This window comes from Sapajus apella, unplaced genomic scaffold (assembly GCF_009761245.1).
Source record: "Sapajus apella isolate SASKATOON/1434 unplaced genomic scaffold, GSC_monkey_1.0 scaffold50, whole genome shotgun sequence".
In the NCBI taxonomy this organism is placed as follows: Eukaryota; Metazoa; Chordata; class Mammalia; order Primates; family Cebidae; genus Sapajus; species Sapajus apella.
In genome coordinates, this window is record NW_022436990.1 from 9,138,206 (window position 1) to 9,151,709 (window position 13,504).

The window sequence follows — 13,504 nt, forward strand, 5'->3', positions numbered from 1 at the left end:
TCTTGTAGTAGGTTCATAGTTTGAAGTCTTAGATTTCAGTCTTTAATCCATTTTTATTTGATTTTTGTATATGGTGAAAGGTAGGTGTCTAGTTTCATTCTTCTGTATATGGATATCTAGTTTCCCCAGCACTATTTATTAAAGAGACTGTGCTTTCCTCAATATATGATCTTGGCACATTTGTTGAAAATGAGTTCAGTGTAGATGTATGAATTTATTTCTATTCTGTTCCATCGGTTTGTGTGTCTGTTTTTATGCTGTTTTGGTTATGATAGCTCTGTAGCATAATTTGAAGTCAGGGAATGTGATTCCTACAGTTTTGTTCTTTTTGCTCAGGATAGCTTTGGCTATTCTGGGTCTTTCTTGGTTTCATATAAATATTAGAATTTTAAAATATTTCTGTGAAGAATGTCATTGGTATTTTAATAGACATTGTATTGAATCTGTAGATTGCTCTGGGAAGTATGGACATTTTAACAATATCGATTATTCCATGAACATGGAATATCTTTCAATTTTTTGGTGTCCTCTTCAATTTCTTGTATCAGTGATGTTTGTTTTTGTTTTTGTTTTGAGGCAGGGTCTCACTTTGTTGCCCAGGCTGGAGTGCAGTGGTATGATCTCAGCTCCACTACTGGAGTGTAGTTTTATCAACCACTGCCTCCCAGGTTCAGCTGATTCTCATGTCTCAGCCTCCTGAGTAGCTGGGACTACAGACGTGAGCCACTACATCTGGCTAATTTTTGTACTTTACTTAGTAGAGACAGGGTTTTGGCATGTTTCCCAGGCTGATCTCAAACTGCTGGCTTCAAGTGATCTGCTGTCTTTGGCCCTCCCAAAGTTCTGGGATTACAGGTGTGAGCCACCGGGCCATGCTGGAATCAGTGTTTTATGGTTTTCGTGGTAGAGATCTTTCCCTTCTTTGGTTAATTCCTACATATTTTATTTTATCTGTAGCTATCATAAATGGGATTATTTTCTGGATTTCTTTTTCATATTGTTCACTGTCGGCATAGAGAAATGCTAATGATTTTTATATGTTGATTTGTAGCCTGCAGCTTTACTGAATTTGTTTATTAGTTCTAATAGTTTTTTGGTAGAGTCTTTAGTTTCTTCCAGATATAAGGTCATATAATCTGCAAACAGGAATAATTTGACTTCTTCCTTTCCAGTGTGGATGCTCTTTATTTCTTTTCCTTTTCTGATTGCTCTAGTTAAAATTTTAGCACTATGTTGAATAACAGGGATAAAAATGAACATTCTTGTCATGTTCTAGATCTTAGAGGAAAATTATTCAGTATGATATGAGTTGTGGACCTCTCATATATGGCTTTTATTTTGTTGAGGTACTTTCCTTCTATACCCAGTTTTTAAAGGACTTTTATCATGAAGTGATATTGAATTTTATCAAATGCCTTTTCAGCATCAGTTGAAATGATCATATGGGTTTTATTCTCCATTCTGTTGATATGATGTATCACATTGATTTGCATATGCTGATTCATCCTTGCATCCCTGGGATAAATCCCACTTGGTCATGATGAATAATATTTTTAATGTGTTGCTGAAAGCTAAATAAAGTGAAATGTAAATGCCATAGATTGAGTCAAGAACATCATGACAATTTTGGAAAAGTTTCTTGCAAACTATAATACTTAAGATGAGGTAAGATTAATAGCACAAAAGTCTGAAAAATTAAGATGGAAGTGACCAAAAAATAATATAAACATGCACAAACTATATGAATAATGAAGTAACAGAAAGGGAAATTTAGATTAACATAAACATATAATTAGGTGCTCACAATATCACATAGAAAGAGATTGATTCTTCCTATCCATGAGCATGGTATGTTTTTGCATTAGTTTGAATCATCTCTGATTTCTTTGAGCAGTGGTTTGTAGTTCTCCTGGTAGAGATCATAGTCCATAGTTTTTAAATAAGCATTGGACAAGTAGTTCTCAACTCTGTTGATGAAAAGAATCAAACTCTGTAAAATACTTGAAGAAACTTATTCTGAGCCAAACATGAGTGACCATGGCCCATGACACAGACCTAAGGAGCCCCTGAAAACATGTACATGTGGTTTGGACAAAGCTTGATTGTATACATTTCAGGGAGACATGAGGCTTCAAATACTATGAAGATATACACTGGTTTGGTCCAGAAAGATGGGACAACTTGAAGAGTCAGGAGTGGGGTTCCAGATTATAGGTAGATTAAAAAATGTTCTGATTGCCAGTTGGTTGAAAGAGTTATTATCAATAGAAAGGAATGTTTGGGTTAAGAAAAGAGGTTGTGGAGGCCAAAGTTTTGTCATGCACCTGAAGCCTCCAGGTCACAGGTTTCAGAGAGAATAGATTGTAAATGTTTCCCATCAGACTTAAGGTCTGTATTGATATTAAATCCTGGTTAACTTTTCCTGAATTCCAAAAGGGAAGAGGGCATAATGAGGCATGTCCAACTCCCGCTTCCCATCATGGCCAGAACCAAGATTTCAGATAAAACTTAGAGGGCCTTGGCCATTCAGATAGTTGGGGGAGACTTTGAACTTTATTTTTGGTTTACAACTCTTTGTTGTGTCTGAAATCTTTACACATAGTGGTACTAATAGATCATGGTAATATTCATTATCCTTGGTAGGTAAGGTGATGTTCCAGGCTGGATGCCATTGGCTCCAAAGCTAAATGTCAAATTATTCTGTGACCCCTTCATGGTGCGCTGGTTGGGAAGCTGGAAAACAAGAAGGAATCTTGTTTTAGATTTCTCAAGTTCTGAGCTTCTTCTGAGTCCCATTATCAGTACAGAAAAAGGGTCTTTTGGGGGGCTTGTTTTGCCTCCCAGAAAGCCTCCATAGAGCTAATGTGATACATTTGGCTCTGTTCTGCAGGTGTTGGAAGAGTATTCTGTTTTGTAAAATCTAAATCACAAAAGAGGTAAAGGTGGTACCCCTTCTATCCACTATGACTACACGTCTAGATTTTCTCTTTGCTTTCATATAGTTTGGGTAACTTTTTAACTCTCTTCCCACAATATCTCATTTCCCATCAAGCCTCAGTTTGAGGCTGAGTCACTTCTCTGTATGTGAGAAAATGGTAGGATCTTAGGCTTAGGTTGGTGGACAGGAGAAGAAAGCTCATTTGAGTTATGCCATCTTTGCTATACCGTCTGGGCTCTATCCTGAGATTTTGTTGCATGTTCCCTACAGGGTTCACTACACATTATTAGGGATGTAGATATCATTTATATCACTCAGGGTTCTCCAGAGGGACAGAACTTACAGGATATATGTATATATGAAAGGGAATTAACTAAGGAGAATTGGCTCACATGATCACAAGGTGAAGTCCCACAATAGGCCATCTGCAAGCTGAGGGAGAAAGAAACCAGTAGTGGCTTAGTCTAGGTCCAAGCGCTTCAAAAGTAAGGAAGCCAACAGTATATCCTGCAGTCTGTGGCTGAAGGGCCACTGGTATAAGTCCAAGAGTCCAAAACCCGAAGAACCTGAAGTCTGACGTCCAAGGGTAGGAAGAACAGACAGACACATTCAGCACAGGAGGAAGATGAAGGGCAGAAGACTCAGCAAGCTGGCTTAACCCACCTTCTTCCTCCTGCTTTGTCTTAGTCACGCCAGCAGCCAATTGGATGGCGTGTACCCACATTGAGGGTGGGTCTTCCTCTCCCCATCCATTGACTCAAATACCAGTCTCCTCTGGCAACACCCTCGCAGACACACCCAGAAACAATAATTTACCAGTGATCTAGTCACCCTTCAATCCAATCAAGTTGACACTAAATATTAACAACCACACCGTCTTTCCAGCATGCTACTCTGGCGGAGTCTTTGGCTCAAATCTGCTCCGTCATTCATTCTCTGCTTCATACATTTCTCTCAGCAATGAATTTCTGGTTAATGTTAACTCTCCTTTCTTTGAGGAGAGAGTTAATGTTAATCACTCAGTTTCCTTAACTTCAGATCTAGGGGTATCAGTGAAAATTTCCAATATTTTGTTAAAAGCAATGGTTTGAAATGTTAGAAGGGGGAAGAATGAGGGATTATTCAGAAATGAATTTGTGGAGAGCCTCTTCTCTTTGATTCAAAATGTCCTGTTTCTGAAGCTTATTATGTTAGATTATGACCCTTTCTGGGTTTGGTTGTTATCACGAAATTTTTTTGGCCTTGTCTTTTATTTTTCTTTCTCATTCTGTTAGGTATCAGGAGGCAAGAATGCAGTCAGGACCCTCAATCTGCCATCTAACATGACTTCAGGTAATTTTTCAGAATTCTATGTGGTTCACTATTATTACTTTGGCTTGAATTTTAAGGAGCTTTAAGATGAGGAGAGGATAATAAGACAGTTGGGGTACAATGAGGTTGTACATGAAGCTGTAGGCCTAAAATATAAGTCATTAAAAAATGTGTTCTACAATGCCTACTTAAAATGTTTGGAAATAAAATGGTTTGGCAAAACAGCAAATTCTGATAAATGGGAAAACCATGTTTTTATTTGATAAACTTCAGGATTTTTTTTTAACATATAGATTTGCTTTTTGAGAATAAACTGACACAATCAGTACAGATTTAAGATCATCGAAGTCTAGCCAGGATTCATTTTTGAACCTGTATTTCAAACAGGCTTGTCTCTTCCATAAGACAGTGTCAAGTATGGTTGGTTCTTGGGGGTTCTAGTACATTTCCAAGAACTGAGAAGTGAGGAAAGTAGAGTTACACTGTAAAGCAGTGCATATGGAACAGGGGAGGGATGTGTAGAGCTCTCTAGAAGAGACAGATTGGCGTCCAGCCTTGGGAGACTGTAATTTTCTATGTATGTATAATTATATTAACATATTTAAATAAGTGATACATCCAAAGCAGGGGCTTAGTAAGAGCTGTGGGAAGCCTAGAAAAAAAGGAGAATCACCAAACATCCCTTTTTTGAAAATCCCATACCAGCTCTGTCCCTTGGAGTGAGAGAATTCACCATCAAACTTCCAGAAATTCCAGTCCCAAAGGCAAGAGTGTTCCTATTGTGCGCCTGATGTGAAAACATGAGCTTCATCTGACTCCTTTTCTGATTCACTGTCCTCACAGCAGTTTTCTGGTTCCAGTGAAGGTCTGTTCATGGAGAGGGAGAATATAGAAAATACACAGATTTTAAATATTTCTAAGTCTTTCACAGTGATTTCTCATGGTAATGAGTAGCTTCTGATTACCATTTGGTTTTCCCTGACTACAGGGAAAAAAGGAGATTATTATGCCAACCTGAACAATTCCAGTCTGTGTGACAATTCTATTTCTCACTTTAAATTAGTATATTGCCATCCTGATGCCTTCCTCAGGCCTTCTGTACATTTTAGTTAGTGTAAGTCAGTATTTGTGTCTGATTGCCCCAGGACATTGACAAGAGTAAGCCCGCCTTCTGCTAGAAAACTCTGATTCTATTTCCATCTTGCCTCCCTATTTATTTCTACATCAAACACAGTTATGTATTTGGTTAGTTCATCTGTATTAAAATGTGCTAGTACCAGATAACATTTAAAATACCTCAAGAAAATTGATGAAAAACTTTTTGTGGATCTTATTTTGTCTCTACTTCAGTGTTTTGGAACAGGAAGAGTAGCGTGGGGAAACGGAGGCAGTTTCTTGCAGTGACCTTCAAAGATCACTTTTAAATTTGAGGATCTAGTCTCATCATTTGATGGGTAATGCTCTTTCTACTAAGTTTCCTCTCCAGTCTAAAGGTACTGAGGCCATTAGTAGAAGCGAAAGGTGACTGTGTGAAACAACGGGACGAGCATGGGACATGGGATTTTTGGAGAGGACCCAAAAGTTAAAAGTGCTTTCCTGTTCATTTGCTCAGGCGTTTCATGTGCTTGTCCTTGTTGTGGTCTTACTTGTCTCAGATCGACCTGTTCTTTTGAAAAGCCTGATAATGTGATTAAAGAGCACAGAAGCAAGAGTTGAAGAATCAACATTTGAACCATTTCAGAATTCCAAGGAGATTTTATAGAAGCTGGGTGCCTATTAAAACTGCTGTGTTCAATTCTCTCTCTCTTTTTCTTTTTTTCTGAGACGGAGTCTCACTCTGTCATCCAGGCTGGAGTGCAGTGGCATGATCTTGGCTCACTACAATCTCCCCTTCCTGGATTCAAGCGATCCTCCTGCCTCAGCCTCCTGAGTAGCTAGGACCACAGATGCGTGCCACCACACCTGGCTAATTTTTGTATTTTTAGTAGAGACAGGGTTTCACCATGTTGGCCAGACTAGTCTTGAACTCCTGACCTCAGGCGATCCACCCGCCTCAGCCTCCCAAAATGCTGGGATTACAGGTGTGAGCCACCATGCCCAGCTTGAAACCACTGTGTTCAATTTTTATAAACAGAATCCTAATTATGAAATTACAGAGGAAACCTTGTTATCTAACAAGATCAAGACAATTTAATTAAAAAGTTAGATAAAGCATGGAATGTGTTTAAAAACTAGCTTTAAAAACCCCATGCATATGTACCTAGAACATTTCGTATTAAATTAAGACACCTAAATGTACTCATTTACATAGATTTGATGTAGATTCAGGCTTTTTAAAGTGCAAGCATACTAATTATAGTCCTGCATCATCTTTCTTGCATAATTGACGCCCCGAAATATTGTCTTCATTGTCCAAAGTGTAGTTTATTTAAAAAGAGGTATAAATTTAAAGATCTCTGACACAATCTGAGAGATACTTTCCCTTCAATGTTTTACAGTCGTCAACATCAAATTATTAAAGCAAGTCTCCTCTGTGTAATCTGTTTTGCAAAACTAATCCTAGTTCTCATAGAAGCAACAATCTTCTTTCTTTCACTCTTATATTTGAATATTTATGTAACATTAAATAACATGCATTGTTACGATAACAAGCACAACAGATTTGTATAAACTCTGCTGACTCTTGGTGAGCAGGAGACTGTCATTCACAGCCACAGAGCGACCCAACAGTGGCAAGAATACAGCATGCTCTGTGGATCAGCCATCAAGAACGGGGCATATTGGTGACTCTAGCTGACCTGCTAGGTTGAGGTCAGATAGGAGAACCTCTCCTTTTGGAGGTCATCTGCAAACTTACCTCACTCTATGTTTAAGCCAGGTGGGCCCCAGAGAGGTTAAGGGACAAACAGCAGGTCCAAAGCTAGACAGCTATCAGTATTGTCTTTCTTGACTCATAGTCTAGTATGTAGTATTCTTTTGTGAGAATTCATTTGGAGTATTCCTTTAAAAGCTTTTTTTCGTCATTTAATCTAAATATGCTTTTTGTATCATTAGATGTAATTTTTTAATTGAGATTTGTGGTTAAGACTTCATAAGAGCTCATAGCTACGATTTTATGATAGCATTTAATAACAAAAACAAATTTGCTATATTGGCATCTTTTCCAAGGAATAGAATTGTTCCATGAAGTGAGGCATACTCTATGACTTCTTATTAACATTTCATTGTCCTAACAGTGCTAGAAACATGGACCACTTTAACTCCATTTATCCTTGTCCTAACTTATGGTATACGCTGGTTTGCTTTACTTTTCTCTATATTTTTGGCCCCACAAGATATTATTATTACTGCTTATGCAGTCAATATTTATTTAAAAGTCATTAATACATTTCCTCTTTGCTTTAATTACATACTGTAGTCTTAGTTTCCATCCGGGGTCATTTTTCTTTTTGAAGAATATTTCAGTGTTTCTTTAGTACAGTTTCTTGGTGATAAATTTTGTTTTGCATCTGAAAATATCTGTATTTTACTTCAATTTTTACTGGATATAGAATTATAGATTTGTAGACTTATTTTTTAGTAATTTGAAGAGAGATTATTCTTTTCTGGTTTTTCTGGTTTCTATTGGTAAGTTAGCTTTTGGTCTTATTACTGTTTTTCGAAAGAAATAAGTCTCTTTATTTCCCCTCTGGTTGCTTACGTGGTTTTCTCTTTGTCTTTGGTATTTGGCAGTTTTACTACAAATACCTGTGTGATGTGCATGCGTGTATTTTAATTCATTGTACTTAGGTTTGAATCTGCAACTCTGAAACCTTTAAACAGTTTTGGAAAATTCTTAGTCATTGTCTCCTCAAAATTTTCCTCTGATTCATTCTTTTTTGTCTCTCCTGGGATAATGATGTGTAGGCTAGGCCTTTTTATCGATCGTACAACCTGTGTGCTCTTTCCTGTATTTTTCTAGACTTTCCTCCCTTTTTCACTGTGGATATTGTCTCCCTGTTTACTAATAGGAATACTCCTCAAATAAGCCTAATTTTCTGTTAAATCCATTGTTTGAGCTCTTAAGTTCAGTTATAAAACTTTGGCTGCAGATTTTTTTCTATTCACTCCTTTTATAATTTGAAAATTTCCCTTAATTTTCAATATTGACTGTTCACTCCTCAAACACCAATTATTGTTAAGGTCCACATTTGATCATTCTATTCTCTGGATTTTGTTTAGGTTTATTTTTATTGTCTGTTTCTTTAGGTTTTCATTCACATTGTTATCTTGCATACTCATATGAATGGCTAATTTTGATTGAATGTTCCATGGAGTATTTAAAATTGAAGAGATAATACAACACTCTGGTATATATTATGTCTCCCAGGGGGATTTATATTTGCTTCTGCCTGATGACTAGGAGAGACATATGTTTAAATCTTCCAACATGATTGTAGATTTGAACTTGTAGTTTTGAATTATTTGGCATTATAAAATTTTAGACTGTTAGAATACAAATGTGATTTTTAATAAATTTCTGATCAATCAAACATTTTATTATCAAGCAATCCTTTTATTTTCAGTGATTTTTTTTGTCTTAAAAATCTCTGTTTTATAAAGTATTAAAAAAGTAGTTGTGATGGCTTTCAGGAGCAATTCTCTCCTCCACATCAAGGTGGGGAAGAACCCATAGCATAATGTTTAAAAAAATCAATCAAGCTTTGAAACCAGGGAGGCGTGGGTTATTATTCTGGTTCCACCAATTATTAGTTAAGAGACTATGGATAAGCCATCTAACTTCTTGGATTCTCAGTTGCTGCCTTAAGAGAGTGATCACAATAGTATCTACCATTAGTAGGTTATGAGAATGCAATGAGCGAGTGAATGTAAAGTGCTTACTATTGTGCTTGGCATATGGTAAATGGTGGCCGTGGTTATCTTCTTGTGATCTTGTGATGACCTAATTGTTTTTTTTGGAGTTGTCCTCAAAATTTTTAGTTACTCGCATTAGGCAGTATTTACAGCACCCAGGTGGGAGTGTGTGGGTCTCCAGGTAACTGGTGGCTGCTTAGTAGCATCATTTGGGTTCTCATTATTAATTCTGCTTCCATAGGGTTTTCCAGTTCCATCCCTGCCAGGTAATCAGTGTGTGCATGAACCTTTTCCCTGTAACTGACAACAAATGAAGTATGGCCTATTTCATTCTCCAAGTTTACTCTAAGGTTTTTTTCAATCTTTTCTTTGAGTTTTGACAGTGCCTGGTATTTAAGAACAGTTCAGATAATGCTTCTGAGATAAATGGTTTCACAGAGGATACCTCCTTGCAACAAATGGCATATAGAACTTTAACGTATTGTCTGTGCAGCCAGAATTGGTTCTATTTTCGACTGTGAAGTAATTCCTTGTTTCTGTGGGATTCTTTCTCATTGGATATGTGGAGTTAGGTAGAATCATCACTTGTCAAGCATTTGCTAGAGTTTAAAGAACCTCTTTTCATCCTTCCTACAAGGATGTTGAAGCTTCTTTTCCCACATTTGATTTCTCATGCTTTCCTATCCTTGTGCTAGAATATGTAGAGAGCAATGCTGGTCAAAAGACAAACTTTAGGAAAGAACTGGGGAACTTGCGTTAGTGATGAACAGCCAAAGGATATTTATAATCAAGTATAGTAGTTACATCAGTTAAGAATTAAATTCAGTAGGAAAATAAATCCCTCTTCCCAAAATGACATGGCTTAAACAAGATGGAAGTTTATTCAGTTTCATATAAAAGAGGTTCAGAAGTAGGTAGTTCATGGCTACAGTAACGCCCCCAGAACTAAGCTCTGCTCCCCTATCCTAGCTCATGGTTTTTATTTTTAAGGTCACTTCATGATCTAGTATGGCCGCTGGAGCTGCAGCCATTATGTCTGAGTTACAGTCTAGAATAAGAAGGAAAGACAGTGTATCAGCTTTCTTGGAAATTCTTGTCCTGTGCTAAGATTTCATGGGCTAGAACTTTGTCATGTGGCTATATTCAGCTGCAAAGGAGGTTAGAAAACAAAATGTTTTATTTTATTTTAGCAGCACTGTGACTAGCTAAAAAAATTTTGGGTTCCATTACCAAGGAGAAAAAACAAAAGGATATCAGGTAGTCAACCAACAATTTTTTTTGGCATGGCTTTAAGTGGCTTAACTGGAGTCAGTGATTCCACATCACTCAACCCTAGTCTGATCCAGGTTTGGAACCAACCTTATTCTTTCTCCATTGAATAAAGCCCCAACCATACACTTCCTTACTTTCTCTTTCTTGGAAGGAGTTTTGTTTTAGAAATATAGAATATCACACAAGAACTGTGGATTATCAGAGAGGTCATTTAATTTCTCTGGGGAGAAAATTGAGAGTACACAAAGTCCTTGATACACGCACCGCATCTTACCGTGTGTGACCTTACTGCTTGCACAGTGGCTTCTGTGACTGCAGTGCTGGGGCCAGAGCCTCGGCTGTGGGAAAGTCAATGTGAGGTACATGGGAAGAAGATGGCAAGATAGATTCTGCAAGGGCAGGACTTTTCCTCAAGCCCTCTTGTTCAGTAGCCATTTAATATGAGTGATGCAGGAACTATAGTTTTTTTTTTTTTTTTGAGACGGAGTTTCGCTGTTGTTACCCAGGCTGGAGTGCAATGGCACGATCTCGGCTCACCGCAACCTCCGTCTCCTGGGTTCAAGCAATTCTCCTGCCTCAGCCTCCGGAGTAGCTGGGACTACAGGCGTGCGCCACCATGCCCAGCTAATTTTTGTATTTTTGGTAGAGACGGGGTTTCACCATGTTGACCAGGATGGTCTCGATCTCTTGACCTCGTGATCCACCCGCTTCGGCCTCCCAAAGTGCTGGGATTACAGGCTTGAGCCACTGCGCCCGGCTATAGTTTTTTAAAGAAAGATCATACCGATCAGTGACAAAAAGAATTTGCTTCTTAGAAATGAGGCTCTTTCATTTCCTTCGCTGCCAAATTTCTGGAAGGGGTAGCCATCTTACACTGTCATTGTTCACCATGTCCATTTGATACTCCAGTCCTTACCTGGCCTTCTGGAAACTTTTTTTCAAACTGATTTCTGCAACACCAATCCCTTTCATTCTTCTGGCCTCTTGAAAAAATTCCTGTCATGAGCTCTCGTTCCCCTGGTCACTCCTTTGACACACGCAAGGCCCCCATTCTTGGCCCCTTCCTCATTCTACACCCTCTCTCCTGTGTAATGCCACCTAGACCCATGGCTTCTCCTATGAAAGCTGATGTTTCTGATGCTACCTTTAAAACCGATTTCTCTTCAGAGATCTAGAACTATTTTCCACCTACTCTCTGGACATTTCCTGCATTTTCCATAAGCACTTAAAACTTACCATGTCTAAAAGTGGAGCTCTTTAACTCCTACTCATCCCTTAAATCTTTCTTTGCTGCTGTGTTCTCTGCCTGTCTTGTTCAATGACACCCACATACCCACGCCAGAAACCTGAGTCATCTTTTACTCTTTCCTCTCCTCCATCTCTCCATATCCAACCACTCACCATGATTTCTCTCCTAATTCTCTCAAATCCACCCTTTCTACCCCCTCCACTCCTGCTTAACTCTCACCCTTTGCCACGTGGGATATCACTCTTGTGGATATTTAATCCAGGTCATCCTTAAAATGCCATCAGAGTGGCCTTTCCAATACACAAAGTCTGTTGTTATACTTCTCTGAATAAATTGATTATTCCATTACCTAGAGGTACCATTCAGACTCCACGTATAACATTCAAGGTAGGTCCCTCAAAGGGCTGCTGTTTTTTGTGGCTTCTTTGTATGAATGAGAAAAAGATGGCCCCTCTGCACAGATGCAGCCCAACAAATGTGGAAGGAGGGGTGGGTAAGGGGCGCACACCTTTACGTGAGAGCAAGGTACTCCTTTTGTTAGAAGGCTGCAGCCCTGAACTGGGAGATGGGGCTGGCTAGCAAAGCATACAGTGGGTTTCATATGTTTGTCAGCTGACCTGTCCACCTGGCTCCTAGGTGAAGCCATCACTCCAGCACGCTGAATTACTGGCAAGTTCCCTCCTGCCTCTGTGATGTTGCTGATATCTTCCAGGAATCATTCTTTCTCTAGCATCTGTGGTCAACTCCTATTTATTTTTCAAGTCCCAGTTTAAGCATCCCCTTCTTTTGGGAAGCTTCCCTGCCCTCATGGCCTGAATTTGTAGCCATTACTCAGGGCATCCATAACACTGGGTGTATATATACGTCTGTCATGTCACTCGTCATACCATTGTAACGATTAATTTTGACATTTGTCTCCCTTTCTAGTCTGAAGAGCTGGAGTGCAGAGGGTAGGACTTTACCCATCTTCATATTTCTGGCATGGCTTGGGTAGCCCCTCACTTAATAGCAGGCCACTGCCAGAAATGAAGTAAAATTACAGATTCTAGGTTTAGAAAGAACTGTCAGGCTTCTATTTGTTAATAAAAAATAAAGAAAATAATAGTACTAGTTAGTGATGCAAAACCATTACAAAATACGCCAGAAAGGAGTTGTCATTTCTTATTTACAAGCAAAGGAACGAATAGGAAGAGGGCGACTGCTGACAGTGGGCTAAGAAAGCATTCCTCTTTCAAGAAGCACATTAAGGGCCTTAAGGCAAAATTTAAGAGATGGCCAGAACTGGGAGGCAGCTGTGATGTGAGTAGGGCAGATGAGCTAAGAGCAAACTTGAATTAAGCTAAGCACAGAAAGGGAGGCTTCTGTTTAAAAACCCACATTTGCAATTGACTGGATGTTTGACCTCTGGGCAAGTCATTAACCTCTGTGTCTTAGTTTCCACATCTGTAAAGTGGAGATAATAATGTTTCCCTACTTCAAAGAATTATAGATTAATCAATGTCTGAAAAATGTCTCTAACGTGGGCAACTCTATGTAAATATCCGGAGCAGCATGAAGGGAAGTCAGGTGGAAAAGCTAGAGAAAGAAACCTGAGCTTCCTTTTATTCAAAACGTTCAAAATGAAAAACAATTGCTAGTGTCGTCCTAGAAAATACTATGAAAGAAATAGCAGTTACATTTGTATTTTGGAAAAATGTTCTTTAAATGATTATAAATCTTTTAGTTTCCCATGTGACTCTGATGCAGAGGTGTCTGTTGAGGTGTGTGAGCTCCAGGTGTGTGGGGACCCTGGCCTCTCGGATGAGACCCAGAGGACTCTGGCCATGGTGGACTCCTGTGGCTTTCCCTGGAGCAGGTTATTAACGTATGGTTTATGTGAC

General features: G+C 38.7%; 1 long non-coding RNA gene across 1 annotated transcript in view; it reads left to right on the forward strand.

Moving 5' to 3' along the window:
* Positions 1-13,504, forward strand: part of LOC116526361 — a 178,912-nt gene that overhangs the window by 74,794 nt on the left and 90,614 nt on the right. Inside the window, exon 2 of the long non-coding RNA XR_004258112.1 lies at positions 4,213-4,270. This is a non-coding gene — a long non-coding RNA (uncharacterized LOC116526361). The remainder of the gene's footprint in view (positions 1-4,212; positions 4,271-13,504) is intronic.